Below are 18,442 nucleotides of genomic sequence, written 5' to 3'. Positions count from 1 at the left end.
AAAAGTCGACCTAATGTGTCTTTGAACAAATGTCTTTGAACAACTGGTGTTATCAAAAAGATCCCGACAAGAAACAAAAATTCATTTCCAGCGTCTCACGGGACATAACAAAAGGACTTTATTCAAGGAAACAAATATTTTTTTGATGGAATAAGTTTATTCTGTGTATAGTCATGTTCTTGTCTGCATTTTGTTAATTTTTTGTATCACTGATTTGACACTTTTTTCTTCTTGCAATACAAAGACAACTGGAGTTTTCAAAAGCAGTACGTCAATGTGAATGTCTAAGCTATAAGTGGTGTGGTCATTTTTTTGTAATTCGCTTTTAGCCACCGTTTTCCATGTGCTGTCAAGATCTGTATACATCGATACCAAAGCAAAGCAAAGAGGAGAAGATCAATAAAAGGTTGTTTTTTAAATCAAAATCAATGTGCAGCGCTTTCTTTTGATCAAGACTTGTTTAAAAACGAGGGGTCAATATTAAGGAGGCTTAAAGTGTGATATGCTGTAAACAGAAGTTGAATGGTTGAGATATGTAATACATGTATATAACAGTGTCATAATTGAACAATCTGTTGCTTCTTCAATTCAGTTTATTTTGTATAGCCCAAAATCACAAATTACAAATTTGCCTTGGAGGGCTTTACAATCTGTACACATATGACATCCCTGTCCCGGGACCTCACATCGGATCAGGAACTGCCCCCCCCAAAAAAACGTGAAAATAAACGTTCACAGGGGAAAAAGGAAGAAACCTTTGGGAGAGCAACAGAGGAGGATCCCTCTCCCTGGATGGACAGAAGCAATAGATGTCATGTGTACAGAATGAACAACGTAACAGTTACAGCACTTCTTCAATGCTGGATGCAACTAAATCCTACAACTGGTAAGTGTTTGCACGGATGACGATGCCATCTTATTGTCTGTACTTTCAGCTTCAGCCTTTGAGCATGATTTTATGTATGTAGCCATTAAGTGCATATTTAGGGACCTTTTGCAGGGCTCATGTTTTAAAACAAGTCCCTTTGAATTCTTGGAAAGTCAACCGGGGCAGATGTTCTCGACTAACTCGGAGCTAAAGTTAGCGTAATTGTCCAGCTGGCTGCAGCTGATAACGTCAGTTTGCAGCAGATGTCTCTTCACCCTGCTTCTGTCTAATGCTATCTGAAATCAGGTACCCATCATTTAAGATAAAAGCAAGAATTTTGAGCAATAAATCTGCCACTATTGTAATTGTAAACTGCATTAATGACATCTATGAAAGGCAGGCTTGATAGGCGAAGAACCGGTATTTAAAGGGTTAAGCTTAGAAAATGATTTATTACGAATGTCATCATTGCACATGAATGGAAATAAATAAAAAAAGTACAGATGTTGAACAATTCCATTGAAAAAGAAAGATCTATAAAATAGGTTTAAATAAAGGTTACCTGGAGTGAACCTAATAAGCGGCTAATTAAGTTACTGTCTACTAACTGTATAATGTAATACATAGATGTTCTCAAGGGGGATATTAAATGTCAGGGTACTTACAACCTGGTCACATGGTTTGTTTTATTCACCGACCACTCAGCCATCCCACATTTTAAATGCACAGACAAATCAAAGGAGGAGTCCTATTACTATCAAACCATAATTGTCCAATATAACGATTGTAACGGATCCCCGTATATGAATTGGCGTGAAACTTACTGCTGGTGAAATTACTCCTTTATTGTTTTTCCTCTGGGTCAAAATACATCAATTGAACGTGTACTATCACCACCGTAAGAGCATTAGCCTCATACGGGTCCATTAAACTAATACAATTTGTTACGGCGCATCTGTCTGTGACGACAAAACTTCCTGGCCGTACCGTCAAGTTAAAGTTCAAAACATAAAACAAATCTGCGCTTCCTTTTACCTTTTCAAAATAAAGGTCACATTTATCTATTTAAGAGAAAATAGCATAAAGCCTCTATAAACTCTTCATACAACATAATCTAGGCTGGCGTCAAGAGCCAATAAGACAAATGCAAAGCAGGCAATCAACACAAAACAATAAACCTTCCATGGGGTTATTTACAACGATGCCAACTTTCCAAAGTCAAGAAGATTTGTTTTCATCGTCTGATGTCTTAAATCTTTTTAACCTGGTAAAAAAGCACATTGTTCATCTGGCTACAGCCGGGGGGAAAGCAGGTTACACATCAACACAGAGATGAGAGAAGCAAAATACAAATGCAGTTTGGTGTTCTGAACCACTGAGTTATTCCTCTGGCACAGCTGGAGATTAAGTGTTTAAAAGGCAACTCACAAAGAAGTAGTTTTTGATTGATGTCTGATGGACATCTTGAAATGAATCCATGTGCGCTACAATGACTGGAAAAAGTGAATTGTTTAACCATATAATTAGATAATTGTTATCACAGTGGGGTAATTAGGTATTACAAAAACAGTTGACATAAAGTAAAATATTCACAACACTGGATGGGAGCTTTGCAGCCAGGTGTGTATATTGCAAATCAATATGATTGACCCGTTTATATTACATTACATTTAGCTGATGCTTTTATCCAAAGCGACTTACATTTTTGCTCTATACACCGTAGACACAGCAATGGGGAGCAATTAGGGGTTAAGTGTCTTGCTCAAGGACACAACAACATGGACTAGCAGAGCTGGGGCACAAACCACCAACCCTCTGATTGAAAGAAAGGCACGCTGACCACTTAGCCACAGTCGCCCCCAGAGTATATCATTGATTAATGCATTCCCATTACATTCACAACATAATGATTATATTATATTATGAGCAATAGTAACAGTGTTACATTATGGACGATGAGTAAGTAAGTAAGTAACTTATCTAACCCTTACATTATCAGTGGAAAAATACCAAGAGATTTACAAGAACAGCACAATCTAACCCAAAAGCCTATCCAATGGAGACTTACTTAAATTGTTAGAGGGACTTTAGGTTGAACAAACCTGTTCCCAGCACTAATTTAAAATCTCTTTCAGGCTTCAATGCACTTTAGCAATGTTTTGCTAATTGTTTTTGTGAAATGCTTAGTGCTCGGTCTCAACCGTTAACAATCAAGCCACTTGTGAGTGAAGGAGTCAAGAGACGCCCCAATAATCAACATGGCTGTTGAGACGGCATTGTGATGAACTTCATTCAATGCTTGATTAACCAGTTGAATAGCTGGAACACTGGAGTGAAGCTGGGATGAGTAGAATTCAAATTACCTTTTGTCACCAACTCTTTTAGCTTTTGAGCTTTTGTCAGTTTCCTTCTCTCGCTCATTTTTATCTTTGGTTAAGTCTGCTTCTTTATTCACCGAATGAAACGAGATGGAACTGGATGAAAAGTTGAGCCCCAGCGGGAGGAGAGAGTAAATAACTATGTGACACCACAATAGGAAACACAGACTCCTCTGTGACACGTGCATTTGTGCTACTATCAACTACTCCATTAGACAAAATTCAAAATTAGATTAGATTAGATTAGATATTCCTTTATTAGTCCCGCAGTGGGGAAATGTGCAGGATTACAGCAGCAAACTGGTAAAGTGTACACAAGAGACATAGTCAAATTAAAATAAAAAAGTTATATAAATAAACAGTAAAGAATGCAGAACACTATTATATATACAGACATAATACAAATGTATATATATTGCACAGTTAAGGTGGTTATATTGACCAAGTGAATGAAGTTAACATATCTTTTAATTTAAATAGTTTCAGGACCTCAAATCTTCTGCCTGCAAATGGGTTACAACATTACATATTTTGTCAGCAAGGGGAAGTCCACTGCTGAGGAAGTCAGGGACTACAGCTACAGTAGAGTAAAACTGTTTCTTCATACTGTGAATGCATATTTTAGTACAAGAGGAGACCTATAATGTGAAAAAGAACATTACACACTCAATTATCGACAGTGCAATTCCATTAGACAAGCACATCATATTTATCAGTATATACAACACGCGATCACATGATTGGGGACATCACCATTGTATTGCAATTGTATAATATGTTTCTCAAATTATCCCCACGTCAAAAATGTACCACAGCCATACCCTTCACACCACAAGACAATATGTGCAAGCTCTTCTCATCCATTGTTTAATTAAACCAATGCACAGTCCTCTACTTAAACTGCCATTATACTGAAGATTTGCAGAAATGTTGCAGTGTGTTCACACCTTAAAAGAGATGAGCTACTTCCCACCTGGAGAAAGATGACAGAGAAAGCTACATGACGACAACTTGGCAACACACCAATGGGAACATTTATCTTGCAATCATAAACAATACTGTTGTATCCGTTATGTCCATATAGTAATCAAACATACACTTACTGAGTGATCTATAAGCAGCGAAGCGTTTCTCCGTACCGACAGTTATGATTCCTGCACTACAGGAGTGTTTGTCTCCGGCCAAACAAGGCAGACTAAAGAACTTGTAATATCTGGCCAGCTGCCATGTGACCAGTGGGTCCTGCCAGCATTCTGATGAAACACATTGTAAATTAGTGCAGACAGCACATGGGATTCCTCAGTCAATTCAGTAATAAAGAGAACATTAAAGTGTTTTGTAGGTTCTCTGTTTGTCACCTGTCTTGAGGCCATGGGCAATCATCTCTTTGCATTTGTTTAGTTCTGCTCGTCAGTGCAATGCCAAGTGGTGCGTTTCATGAAAGAAACAGCAATTCTATCAGACAAAATCACAAACAAATACAACATGACATGCCGTAAATTAAGTATATGCCCAAATGAGAGTCAAGTTTTGGTGCACGGTTTGCTCGTCTGCCCACAGAAAGTAATGAACTGAAGGGTGAAATACAAACTGTGTGCTGAACGGAAGCAAAAGGGCAATCAACCAAAAAAACTCAACTCCCTTCTTTATTGTATAAAGAACCGCAGAACGGTTTCTAGTCTGTTGTTCATGCTTTTTACTGCAACATCAGATGACTTTCCTTTCCTGTGTGTGCAAAATGACAATTAAATGGTTAATCCTGCTTAAAGTTGTAATGCTCAGAATTTATATTAAATCAAACCCCTAAAAGTTAGATCACATTAAAAGCTTTCAACTGGTAAAATGCATGGTGGCTTTTATCGGGAAGAAGTAAAAAAATGTTTTTTAAAAAGCAATAAAGTGTTCACCGAGGTTAGCATTAGCTGTACGTTCGCGGAGGTTAAGATAAATATATTGTAAAAGCACAGGGGAAATCATCTTTGGTTTCGAAGATTTATTCTTCATTGTAATTAATGGTAAACCAAATTTACTGTAGGAAGTGGCTGAAAAGAGTTCTGTATCTGTTAGTCCACACCTGACTTATGAAAAATCACCCGTCAAATAGAGAGAAACTGTGTGCTGTAGTTAGTTAAACTCGCAGCACTCTTAAGCCCAATCATAAGGCTTTAATTGGAGCCATGGGATTCTGTAAGGAGGCCAAGTGAACAGTATCAGGTCATCTTTCCTGTGAAGTCAAGGAGGACTATTTGCAAGCAATTCCCACACTGAGGTTCGGACAGGAAGCATAAATCACTCATGTCTTCATCTTTAATGTTAATGTTAATCATTGTATTTGTAGTAAAAAAAAAAAATGCCCTCTATCAAAATTAACAAAAACTAAAATAAAGACAGTTTGCATCAATTCAAATCAATGTATGTATAAAAGATACGGATAAAAACAGTTGAGAAACATTTCACATTAAAATAATAATACTTTATTTAGGTCGTCTTCATAAGTGCCATTTTCAACAACAGTCAGCTTGTTTAACACAAGAATAGGTCTGACATTTGAAGACAGTGGAAATGTAAGAAACTAAATCAACTTAAAGTGTGAAAGGGAAAGTGAGTCAGCTTCCTTTTTGTGCCACTGTCAGTGATTTATGTTGATGTAACCCCATAGCTATAATCATCCACAAGCACAGGCCAAGCTCGGTAAAAGTTTTAATTACTCCGTCAGATGATGGGGATTAACTGAGGAAAAATGACAAAACTGGAAGGTTATTAAGGCTGGCCGTGGTAATTGTCCTTCTGGTATTATGGAAATCCACAAGTAAATCCAAGACTAAGGAGGGAAATAAAACTCAATTAAACTTAGGGGAAATAGACTTCTCTAAAACAGGTCATATAATAATAAATATTTGCAAAAAAAGCTCCTTAAAAATAAAGCACTTTATCCATGAATTAAATCCATAAATATATACAAAAGGCAAACAGTAGCAAAACCATAACTTTGGTGTAAACTTGGTGTAGGCTCATGTCCTTCATCAGGTCGGCACTGTGTCCCAGGCATTACACATCTGTGGATACTGAGACTCACTCAGAGGACCTGTAAAACATGGCAGATTCTGTGTGACAGTAATTCATATAGGGGATGATATATAGTATGTGTACGTGTTTTACTCCTGCCGTGTTATTAGGTCTGCAATAGCGAGGAAAATGGCAATGGAATTAACACAAAGTTACAGAGTGAAACCACTTTAAAAAACACTTGACAGCCTCGGCTCTGGCTTTGTTTAAGGGCGTGCCAAACAAGCTGCTTGGCAGGTATTCTGAAACTGTGCTGCATGGTGACGTAGACAAGTAACGGAAGAAGATACTGGACTGCAAGCCTCATTTCGGGCATCCCAGTAGCAGTGTTGATGTGAAAGAGGTTAACTCCTCTTCGCGTGGACTTTGGCCTTTATAACTTTTTGTAGACCTTTTACATGCACAAAAAACTAGATAAAATACTCAAGGAAAGGAAAAATAATCCAAAAGTATAAAATGGCCTCTTTTTTACAGCAACATGTCTGATTCAAACCAGAGATCCCATTGCACCAAAAATTATATACATAGGTAAATTGTCAGAAATTCCTCTAAAACCTAAATGAGTTGGTATGAGTCGGTTCCAAATTGTTTAGATTAAAATGTCTACTTTTTCGAGAACTATACGATATCCATGTACCTTGGAAGCCTCCATCCCCAAAGCTTTAATATCCACTGCTGACATATTGCACAGTGTTATAGCTCAAGGTTAAAGGTTAACCCATCTGTTGTCTTTTATGCATCCATGTTTAGTGATGCGAATGTTATGAAAAACTGAATCCTTGTTGCGTCAGAGCAAGTCTGGTGTTTTGTCTGTTTTGACTGTGTAGCTTCTCGGAGCTGCCAATTTAAGGCAAATACATTTCCCCAAATCCAATGCATATGGGATTCACAACAATGCATACATGTAATCCAGCAGAATCTTACCTCATGTATTGCAGTCTGACGGTTTATTGTTTGCTTTCACACAGCGTCAGTCACTCCTAACACAAACTGAAGATCGACTGATGCTGAAAATTAAAAGCGTTCAACTAGCGAAACTGAAAACTGAATGTGTTTGTCACCACAGAAATCAGTGACTTCTCCATGACCATAGTAACCACAGGAGTCATCAAACCTTAAGGATGGCAATTTATGCAAACATGTAAGCAGTGTGACGAGATCTGCCTTTTATGTGTTTTAAATGGCCCGGGGAGCCGAAGCACAAGCCTAAAAATAAACACTCAGTGGAATATTTAGAGTGGCATGCTGCGGCTTCATCCATTGATTGCGCTAGTTTACTGCCTTCAAGCTAGAGACAGGTGAGTTTCACCTTGTGCATGAAATGTGCTAAATAAATGAAAGGTTGCTGTGCCTGCTCTAAATTGCCTTGCCTGTTGTGCAGCCACACCTCCAGGGGAATGAGACTGCACACCAGATGGAGGTCCTTGCCCTGCTGCACAAACAACAAGTCACTTTGACAGTGGGGTTTCTGTCTCTTCTCTCATTATAAATGCAAAATGTTCTCACTGGACATATGTTTTAAGACTTTGCTTCTCTGAAGTTACAAAAGAGCTCGGATTAAAAGGCAGCGAGCTCGAAGGCCAATACGAGAGCAAGCAGTAGAGTGCCAATATAATCTCTATTTCCTGTAGTGATTATAACAGGGCATCACACAGTGCCTCAAGCAATGACATGTCTAAGATTGAATGTGATGGATAGTCCGAGGCAAGAGTTAAGCCACGTTGTCAGCCCAAACTGTGATGTCATCATAGCCTTCAACGCAAACTGAAAAAATGTACCCTTAAGCTGCCTTCAACTGATAAGAAATGTGCTCTTCACTCACCATGAGGTAAGGCACATTGCATTATGCAGACACTTGCAGAGGCAAAGCACAGCACAGGTATACATCAAACACAGCTTTCATCTCACTGGCAGCACTTTGAAAGGTCAACAACGACCAGGCAAAAATTTAAATAATTTTAAGGCTGTGCAAGCTGTAAACTTTGTTTATTTTTATTTATATTAACTTCACAGTACCTTTTCATCGTGTTTCTTTAGATACATTCAGTTTCAAAGTATCAAAATGCTCTCTAAACAATATAAATTCCCCTCATGGCCTTCATGGTGAAAGAAATAACAGACTTGTTTTCAAATTATTCATCACAGTTCAATGCTCCAGTAATCCCTCTGGACGGTGATGGCAGTAATGTTTGCAACAAATAGCAATCTTACCAGCTTCTCCCTCGTGCCTTATGGTCCTCAACCTTGTGTGATAACACTTCATCAACTGTCCCTCTTTACCTTAATACCTTCTCCCCAACACTCCAGTGTTCCTCTCCTTCTGCCAACTCCCTCAGTGACCCTTGCTCAGTGTCTGAAGGAAATTGGGCTTTTCCAAATTATTAAAAGGTGCCTCACAAGGTACAGTGGAGACTGAGAAACAGAGTCAGTGCAAGTATCGAGAAGGGCAATATCTAAGCCTGGAGAGGAGAACTTCCCTGGGAAAACAGATGGCAGTCTGTACTTCATGAATCACCAGCCAGGATGACAGCGAGACTAAATTGGAAAGGCTCTTGATTCGGTCTCCATTAGCCTCCCTTTTTTCAGCTCTTCTTCTTTTACACACCTTACTCTACCTTCATCAGTTGTACTTTTCACCACCTCTCTCCTTCTTCTTAGTCCCTTGCCACACCAACCTTGTCAGTACTTGACTCAACTCTACTCTCAACCACAACACATTGTCCGCTCGTGAATCTCAGACAGAAATGTTTCTCCACCAAATGGCACGGGTCCAATGGCACCGAACAACTGCACTTCCCAGCGATCATATGGCAATCTGTTGATCCTGTATGGCACTCTCCAGTGTTACCAACCATCAACAATTTGTCTAATTATGTATCTTGTTCTGCAAATGCCAAAGTTTAATAAACCAAATAAAAAGTGACGATTGTATTTCATTCACACTTTACATAATCTCCATCAATCACTGAGAGCAAGTTCTCATTTACAACAATGTCAAGAATATACAACAAAAATAAAATATACAAAACAAATACAAGAAAAGTAATGTAATGAAACAACTGCAGAATGGGGTTTAATGGTTGTTTATTAAGGATGTAAACTGACCAATGGATGCTTGTGATGCACAGATTGGACGATTTCATTTCCGATATCGATTACTAGGCGCTTTGAAAATCAGTTTAAATCTTGGTTTGGGTATCTGCCAATACTGTGTACTGATCTAATACCAGTGTTTAATTAACAGGCTGTCTTGTCTGCCTCAGTGTGTGAAAGTGATCATTATTTTATGTGTAAGGAAACATCAGGTTTGACTTATAAATACATATACAGTACCGGTCAAAAGTTTTAGAACACCTCAATTTCTCTAGTTTTTATTGAAATGTACACAGTTTAATTGATCAATGTACTCTGAAAGTAAATCATACAACAAATAAACAATTGGAGATAAAAAAATAAATCATGGAATCGTTTTGTTTAACAAAATGTAATCTACATTTTTGAATCATCAAAGTAGCCACCTTTTGGAGATATAACAGCCGAACACACTCGTGGCATTCTTTCTACAATGGAAATCAAATATTGTTCAGAAAGTTCTTCCCAACACTGTTGCAGAGGTTCCCATGTGTTGCGCTTGTAGGTTGCTTTGCTTTCACACTTCTGTCCAGTTCATCCCAAATCAGCTCCATGGGGTTTAAGTCCGGAGACTGTGCTGCCATTCCATGATTTGTTCTTTTCTTCTAAGGTAGTTCATAGCCTGGAGGTATGTTTTGGGTCATTATCTTGCTGTAGGATGAACCCCTGACCAGCTAGGCGTATACCAGAGGGTATTGCATGGTGCTGCAAAATGCTGTGGTAGCCGTTTTGGTTCAGGGTGCCAGTCACTCTGTGCAAGTCGCCGACTCTGGATCCAGCAAAAGAGACCCAGACCATCACACTTCCTCCTCCATGTTTTACAGTTGGTGTAGCACACCGAGGAACCATCCTTTCTACTCGACGGTGTACAAAAACCCTGCGTGATGAACCCAAGATTTCATTTTGATTCATCGGTCTATAAGACCTTCTTCCAGTCTTCAGTCATCCACTGGTGGTGCCTCATGGCCCAGACATGCCTCTTTTTCTTATTTTTCCATCTTTGCAATGGCTTTCTTACTGCCACTCGACCTTTCAAACCTGCAGCTTCACAAGTCTTCTCTTCACAGTTGAAACTGAGACTTGCTTACTTAAGCTGTTGTCCTGTGAGCCGCCTTTCACGCCAGCTGTTGACTCTCAGAAACTTGTCTTCTGATTCTGTTGTGGCTTTGGGTCTGCCAGACCTCTTCCTATCAGAGTTTCCTCCAGTTTCAAAATGCCTTTTGATGGTGTAGGAAACTGTACTCACTGACACTTTCTTGCCATTATAAGAGCAATATACTACTTCATGGAGTACAATACTGTCCAAATAATGCTGTAGAGGTTGTAGTAACACAGTCTGTTCCAACACTGCTTTTATACAGACAGAGGGTTAGTAATCAACAAAAGTTGAGACACCTGTAGGAATTGTTAGCGTCAACTTTCAAGGCTTAATTTAAATAAACCAGAACTTGCAGACTTGCAGAACAGCTGCAAGTTGTTAACCCATTGCTTGTTCCCTGAAAAAAGGCCTTTTTGTATAACTCTAAAATGTACATTATTTTTCAGTTTTTGGTAACCTAAACTTTTTTGGTTAACCTCTGGCAGTTTGCCGCTTACGTTTGTACCATTTCAGGTTATTCACTGGACTTGAACTGCTTAAATTTAAAAAAACTGGGGTGTTCTGAAACTTTTGACCGGTAGTCTATATATATAGTCTGTTAAATCTCACCTTCTGACCTTCAGCTGTAACAGAAATGCACAGATCCCCAGTACAGTATGTATACTGTTGTAATTTGAAGAGACCCTTGAACCCGAGCTCCTTCATCATCCAGAGATCGTTACTCGAGTAGAGCCTCAGGAAAAAGCGTCCCCCAGGTGCAGTTAGTTAGTTGTGTTGATTCCGATGTTAACTTATCACATACAGCCTGTATTATATCAGGACATTATAATAAGTGTCAAGTATTTGCAGTGCAGAAAAATGCCTAAATGCTTACAAAGTTGCCTAATACAAAACATAAATTTAATTAAATGATGATGTATAATGAAGTAGTTTACAGCCTAATTATTAAAGTAGTTCAACTTAGATCCACCTTTACTATTATATAGTAAAGGTCAATTATCAGTATATTTTGAGGGCAATACTTTTGATCTTGTACTTAATTAACATTTTGAATGCAGGTCTTTACCTTCGTGCTCTTGTGAATTATTTAATAATATACACATTGGATTTATAAATATGAATAGTGATGACATGGCAAATAGTCAAACCCATAAAGCATGGTAAAGAAGAAGAGGTCCATGTCCCAAGACGTGTTAGGAATACAGAATTAGCAAACGCAAAATGCTTTAAACTAAATGGCCTCGATCAAGTGCATGCTATACAGATAAGACATGTCAGTTAGATAGATAGATGACCACCAAAAGCTAAACATTTGTCATTTTACATGACCAAATTGTTTGGATTTGGCAACTTTAAGGGTTATATTTTTCTTTGAATTGGAATGAAAGTGTGACGAGCCATTGATTACATTCATCTCTCTTGTTCGGTCACTTTCCATGTTGTGATATACTACATGACACTGCATGAATGCTATACCGTAGCCGTGAGCACAAGAGAGACAGAGAGACCTCAGGCTCTGAATGGCACTTATCAGAGGAGGAGGAATTGTGGTGCTCAGAAAACAGGGTCACAGTTTTTGTAATGAGCCCATAATGTATTCAATTACCCACCGACATGTTCTCTCCGTCTCGAAAACGGAAGCATGCGATGTGCCATTATTCCAAGGTCCTCTCGGGGTCAGTGAGAGTTAATTAAATGGTTTATTTTCCCCCTGAAATGGGGATGTGTGGATGAACGGGTTCAGCAAGTGGTTTTAAATATTTTTGATGGATGTGCCATTTTAAAGTGAAAAGTGTGTGAAGATCAAAATGGCACAAAAAGGCAAATTTGTGTCAATTAAATTACATTAATTTAACAGCTGCAACTAGCAATTATTTTTCAGTAATCTTTCAAGTTATAAAAAGTCAGAAAGAGATTCAAAAAGAGCTCATGGTGATCTATTGAGTGTTGGCTTTGTTAAACTAACAACCTACAACCAAAAGATATTCGAAAGAAAATAAATTGACAGTTTTTGTCATATGTACAGAAATATTTCTGTTCACTTTACTCCTCAGATGTATGAGGCAGGAAGCCATTAGATGACAATGTTGCAGACTACTTTTGACTGACCCTAAGGTTTAAAAATGAAAAAAAGATTTAGCATGATTACCTGCTTTTGGAATCATTTATGCTTCTAAATAACTTGATAGATCCATTCAATAGATAGATCTCATTCAATATACATTTCTTTCAAGCCATTAAACTGCAGGCTTAAGTCAAATATAGTCATCAGATCTATGCTCTGAATGAGCATAAAGTGGTAATTCTGCCCAGTCTACTGAGGGAATAAAACCAAATGCCTAGAGTCAGAATTCCGGAGTCAGTCTCCGGCAGAATAGACGGACAGCTTGTTCAGTGGCCGACTTATTGGTTCTTTTTTATGTGTGATCTTTATCACTGCATAAACTGCAGTAGATTTAAATCAAAATCGTGACACCCCAATTAAAGAGTGACTCGGCTCCTCTCGTCTTTGCTGACCTTCAGTGGTTAAATTTTGCCCTCACTGCAGTGATGTACAGGTAGCCATGATGTACTGGAAGTGATGGTTGTGGTTACGGCAAAAAACGGGCTCGAACTAACCAGTGTGGGCGGAAAATTTAGAAATGTAAGAGATTCATCAAAATTAAGTCATTTAATTTATATAAATGTATTTCTCTTGTACATCAATTATTTTGTTTACTCCTGACAAATTCATTGAGGTAGAATTTTACGAGATTATTCTAATGTATGCATATTTGAGTATTCACATTTAGTCTTTGATCATGGTGGTATGCTAATGATCTCTGTAGGAAGCTCCTCTCCACTGAGAGACCTTCTTCTCTGAATTGGGAACCATGCAACTAAACAGTGCTGACCGGTACCGTTTGAAGAGGCGATCACATGCTGTAAATAGTTGGATATACCGTCCGACATATCCACAAACGACGCACACGCACCAGCATCACCACTGACATTTCTGCAGCCCCTCATGCCATCCCATTATTTTTTCCACTTTCTCTTCACCGTTCTAATCGATCTAAAAAAAGACATGGCCTAAAAGAACTGGTGAAATCAATCTGTTTTCTCCAAAGTCTTGAGAATAAAGGGGGCTGTGGGAGAAAGGTAGCTTGTCATTTTTAGATGTTTAATTAATTTCCCAGGTTGCTGAGGCTGAGGGCTGCAGGATTTAGAGGAAGGTAGTGACGGTGGGATGGAATGAAGGATGGTGAACAAAAGCCCTGATGAAGTTTGTAGAATGTTTCCTACCGACTATAGGTGTTATACAGGGGATGTGTATCTAAGAATTGTCTAACGAATTAAAATCTGCAGCATTTGTTAAAAGCAAAATTCGTCAAAATACCCTTTTTAAATTGAATGGGCTGAAAAATTGGAAGTAAATAAAAGCTGTGTGCAGGCCGTACCTCTGTTCTGTAACCCTATGGTGGAGGGTGGATGCCCGTGGAGCTGAAATATGGAGCTGTCAGGGAGAGGCACAAAGCAGCAGACAGAGGACACTGTGACCCAGCCAGGGCGTGTGCCAGAGATGTGACCGAATCTGTTTGGACTGCCGATGCCCAATATGTCTGCTCTTCTATCCCACTCTGAATTAAACCATAGCTTGACCCCTTTCTGGAATAAACAGCCACTATTGCAGAGCATATAAAGATAAGAGTGCCACTACGAAAAGGAAATCCATGAACAAGAGAGCCAAGAAAAGACGTTCCCCCCACACCCCCACCCCAACAAGCAGTGACTTATTCAAAGTTATTATAATAAGCTGGGCTCCTATACCAAATAAACCTTAAGGTGAACCTGTCAATTATATACTGGGATTATATTTCTCCGAATCAACTATCTCCTGCTCCCAAACTTTACTGTGTGCTGGAACTCTCAGACACAAGAATATTTGGCAAGAGGTAATGAGATTTGACTCCTTGAACAACTACACTTGAGTTGTCCTTCAAACTATTCTGAACAATGAAGTGGTATTATTGTGCAGTGACCCCTAAAGACACATACTAAAAAAGGTGAAAGCAAAATTGAAGAAAACAAAGAATTGCACACTTTGAAGCTACATTGGTTAGAAGGCTAAATTGGTGTGAACATGACCAATTTAAAAATAAAAATAATTGTATTCTCTGCCTCAATTAGGATGCAAACTAATTTGTATTAGGCTACAGACTCAACATCAAAAGACGTGGGCTGGTGATGAAAAGCAGCTTTGACACCCAAGAAATGTCTTAGATCTCATCTCGTCCTTAGTAAATATAACATGGATGTAAAAGAACACAGACACTTCACAGCAAACACCTTTACTTTTGCTGTGTGCAGATTACACACCAGATGTGTCTGTGTCCCACACACACACACACACACACACACACACACACACACACACACACACACACACACACACACACACACACAGGTATTTCGACGCAACAAAGAGAACAAAAAGGCAGCTCCAGTGATCGTTACACAATTAACATGCAGATGATTTAGAACACAAGCCAGCACATGTGGTTTAAAATGGATGCTGAGGAGAGCACCTCAGAGTAATGGTTTATCAATGCATCGAACTGTGGGAATCAGGTAATGACACAGTTCTCTACTGCGCGTGTGCGTGGTGAAACTGCCTAACTACATGATATAGTGAGAATATCCATATGCTTCACTGGCCTTCACTAGCCAATGCATGTTTGCAGGTTCAATATTTATTCTCATGAAAAATTGAAGGTCATTGAAATTCTGAATCTGAATGAGAAAAGGCAAGACTTAATAAGCACGAGTTATCAGCAGTGCTGAATGACATAAAAGCATAAGCAGTGTTTGAGTGTCTGTGCATATGTAAGGGTGTACAGTACATGATTGTGTCAGCTACATAAATGTGTAAAAATGCTTGCATTTGTGAGCGTGCGTGCGTGTGGAGAAGGTAGCGGAGGGCACGTTGTGGCCAGGCGATAACAGCAATAAATGGCCCCGCCAAGTATCTAATGAAGCATTAGTGACAGACTGAGGGAGGACACTCTTCGCCTCCTCTGCAACCGATGCACTCGTTCCCATTTTTCATCCAGCGTGCGGCGGGAATGGACTGAAGATGAAGGGATAAACAGAGGTATAGAGAGCCGCATGGAGAACGCTTTCAACAAACCCTTGCTCGCCAAAAGGCGGTGGGTTGTCAGCTCAGCAAAAGCATGAAAAGGCAAAAGAAATGTGGCATCTCATTTATTACGTTCGTTAGCGCGCAGCATTTGCAGAATATGCAAAATTCAGGATATCTCCATGTATCAGGAGTGACATTATTGGGTGTTGCCTGCATATCAGAACAGAGGTTATTGGAGAGAAAAAAAGCATGGATGTGACCAACTGGTACATCAGTAATCAAACCCTAGAGATAGGTACAGTAAGAGTGGGGAGGCGAGAGGGGAGCGCTGAGTTTCTCCATAAATTCTCCTCCACCTCCTACATCAACTGTAGGACTGGGGTCTGTAGAAAGCACAGCAAGGATTTATCTTTCTAAGACAGCTGAAAATGTATAATGCAACTGCTAGTATCCAGAGCACCCTAACCTTTGGAATAACTGTGTGGTATGGCAGCTACTCAGCACAAGATATGAAACTTCTGGGCAAATTACATACAAAAATACTGGGCAAAGATCAACCATCCCTTGACCTTATTCATGAACATAACTACTTTACATTAACCTTTTAACTTGCTGACTGTATAAAACACAAACAAGTATTGGAACCCTGACAAAAGTAAATCAAATTTGTGAAATTTGTAAAAGCTAAAAGATTCTTAATATTTACTTAATAGATACTTAATACATTCAGAAAATTAACTCAAGAGGTTACAATCTATGTATGGTTTCAGATATATCTACTGAAATGAGCAGGCTAACAGACTAGCCCCGGCCCATAATACCACATTGTAATACCACTTGTTCCTCAAGAGGCGATAGCGAAGTAGAGCTGCACAGAGGGCTTGTCAACATGTCCGTTTTAAAAAAAACTGATGACTGAAACGTTTGTGGTTGTATGGACACAGTGGTAGAGCTGAAAGGCAGCCCCATACTTATTTGGTGCAGGTGGCTTTGCATTAACATTTCACCTTTAACAGACCAAACAGTGCGGCCCATCAATGGCATAATTTTTTTTTTGGACAAATATTGATGCTGGTATGGCTTTAAAAGCAACAACATAACATAATTTATTTTTGAACTGCATAATGCTCAGAATAAAACACACTGCAACACTCATTACCTAAGAGTACTTAGTTATACTTATACTTATAGTTACAGATTAATGACAGTACATACAGAACTGCACCAGATTCATGACAGCTGGGTTTAACTCATTCACATCAGAAAGGTGTCACAAAGGTATCACTGCATTTACCAAATACAGGATATCTCTCAATGGAATACAAAAAAATCCTTCTTGCACCATTATGCGTTTAGCTACAAAGCTCATTCATAAGAGCATCTCAAGTCCAAGAATGTATAACAGCTTAAGCTTCCAGCCCAGGAAGGAATATAATTAACCATTTATCACAACAAAACATGTGCAATAATCATACACACAGCCACGGCGAGACCACGGCGTGAGCAGAGCCGAGGAGGAAGGTATATTTAAATAAGCACCTACAGGTTTCTGTAGGAGTCATGGATGTAGAAAATGTACTTAAAGCCAGGAAAAAAGCCATATTTCCACATCGCGTGTCTTTGTGTCTTTGTGTCAAATAATGACGTGATCAATCTGTAGTGTCTCCCCTCTTCTTCTACCTTTACACAGTGTAGATGTCCATGTCACAGTAACGTTGGGCCTCCCGTCCGGTTATCCTTTTCAGTCCGTGGTAACTTCGGGGAAGTTGTTTTTCTCCCAAATTCCAGATATCGTTGTAACATTATTTTAATTTGACTGAGGTCGCTAAGTTTCCAGTCTGTTGACGTGCGGTTGGCTGCTTCTCTTCCCGCCGGACCGGTGAGTGTTCTACAGCGGCATTACGCGTTAAAACGTGGTAGTTTGTTAATTAGAGGCTATACTTTCAACTGGCTCACTTTGGGCACACTTGGCTCTTTCGACAGGTGCAATACCCTGGTTCAGCACCTAAACTGGATGACGTTCATTGCTGAACCAGAGGGGCGTTGTTTTACCAAATTAAAGGAACCCAATTGAAAATGTCAAGGAAATGGTTTTAACAATGCAAAAAAAAAAAAAAGAATCATGTGGCAAAGAAAATGTATGAAATTATAAAATGTATTGTTATGCTTTTTTTTATAAAGCGTATTATTCTTTACAATAACAACTTAGATAATATCCTGTCTTGTGCAGCTGTAGCTCATGGGGATGAGTGGTCGTCCTGCAACCACATGGTAGCCGGTTCGTTCCCCAGTCTCCCCATAGTTCTCATGTCGAAGTGTCCCTGAGCAAGACACTGAAACCCAAATTGCTCCCTGGGCACTTCACTTGGGGCACCCCACTGCTCCTTAAAATACTAAGGATGGGTCAAAATGCAGAGGATAAGTGTCCCCACTGTGGGACTAATAAGGGATTCTTCTTCTCTCCAGCTCTTATATTATAGGACAAGGCACAACTGGGAGTCACGAGTAGGGATGGGTATCGTTTGGGTTTTTTCCGATACCGGTGCTAAACCGATACTATTAAAACGATACCGGTGCCTGAACCGATACTTTTTTATTGCCATGGCAATTGAACAATATGTTAAGTGTTTAAAGTATACTTTACATATAAATAAATAAATACATACAACACACTTGTCTTCAAACTACAGCTTCAAACCTTTTAATTTCAAACTATAAACAATGTACATTTTAAAAAAAGAACAGACACAAGCGTCAGGTGGCCTGATTGGGACCGT

This window comes from Taurulus bubalis (genome assembly GCF_910589615.1).
Source record: "Taurulus bubalis genome assembly, chromosome: 1".
NCBI classification, from domain to species: Eukaryota; Metazoa; Chordata; class Actinopteri; order Perciformes; family Cottidae; genus Taurulus; species Taurulus bubalis.
This window is presented reverse-complemented; position numbering follows the sequence as displayed.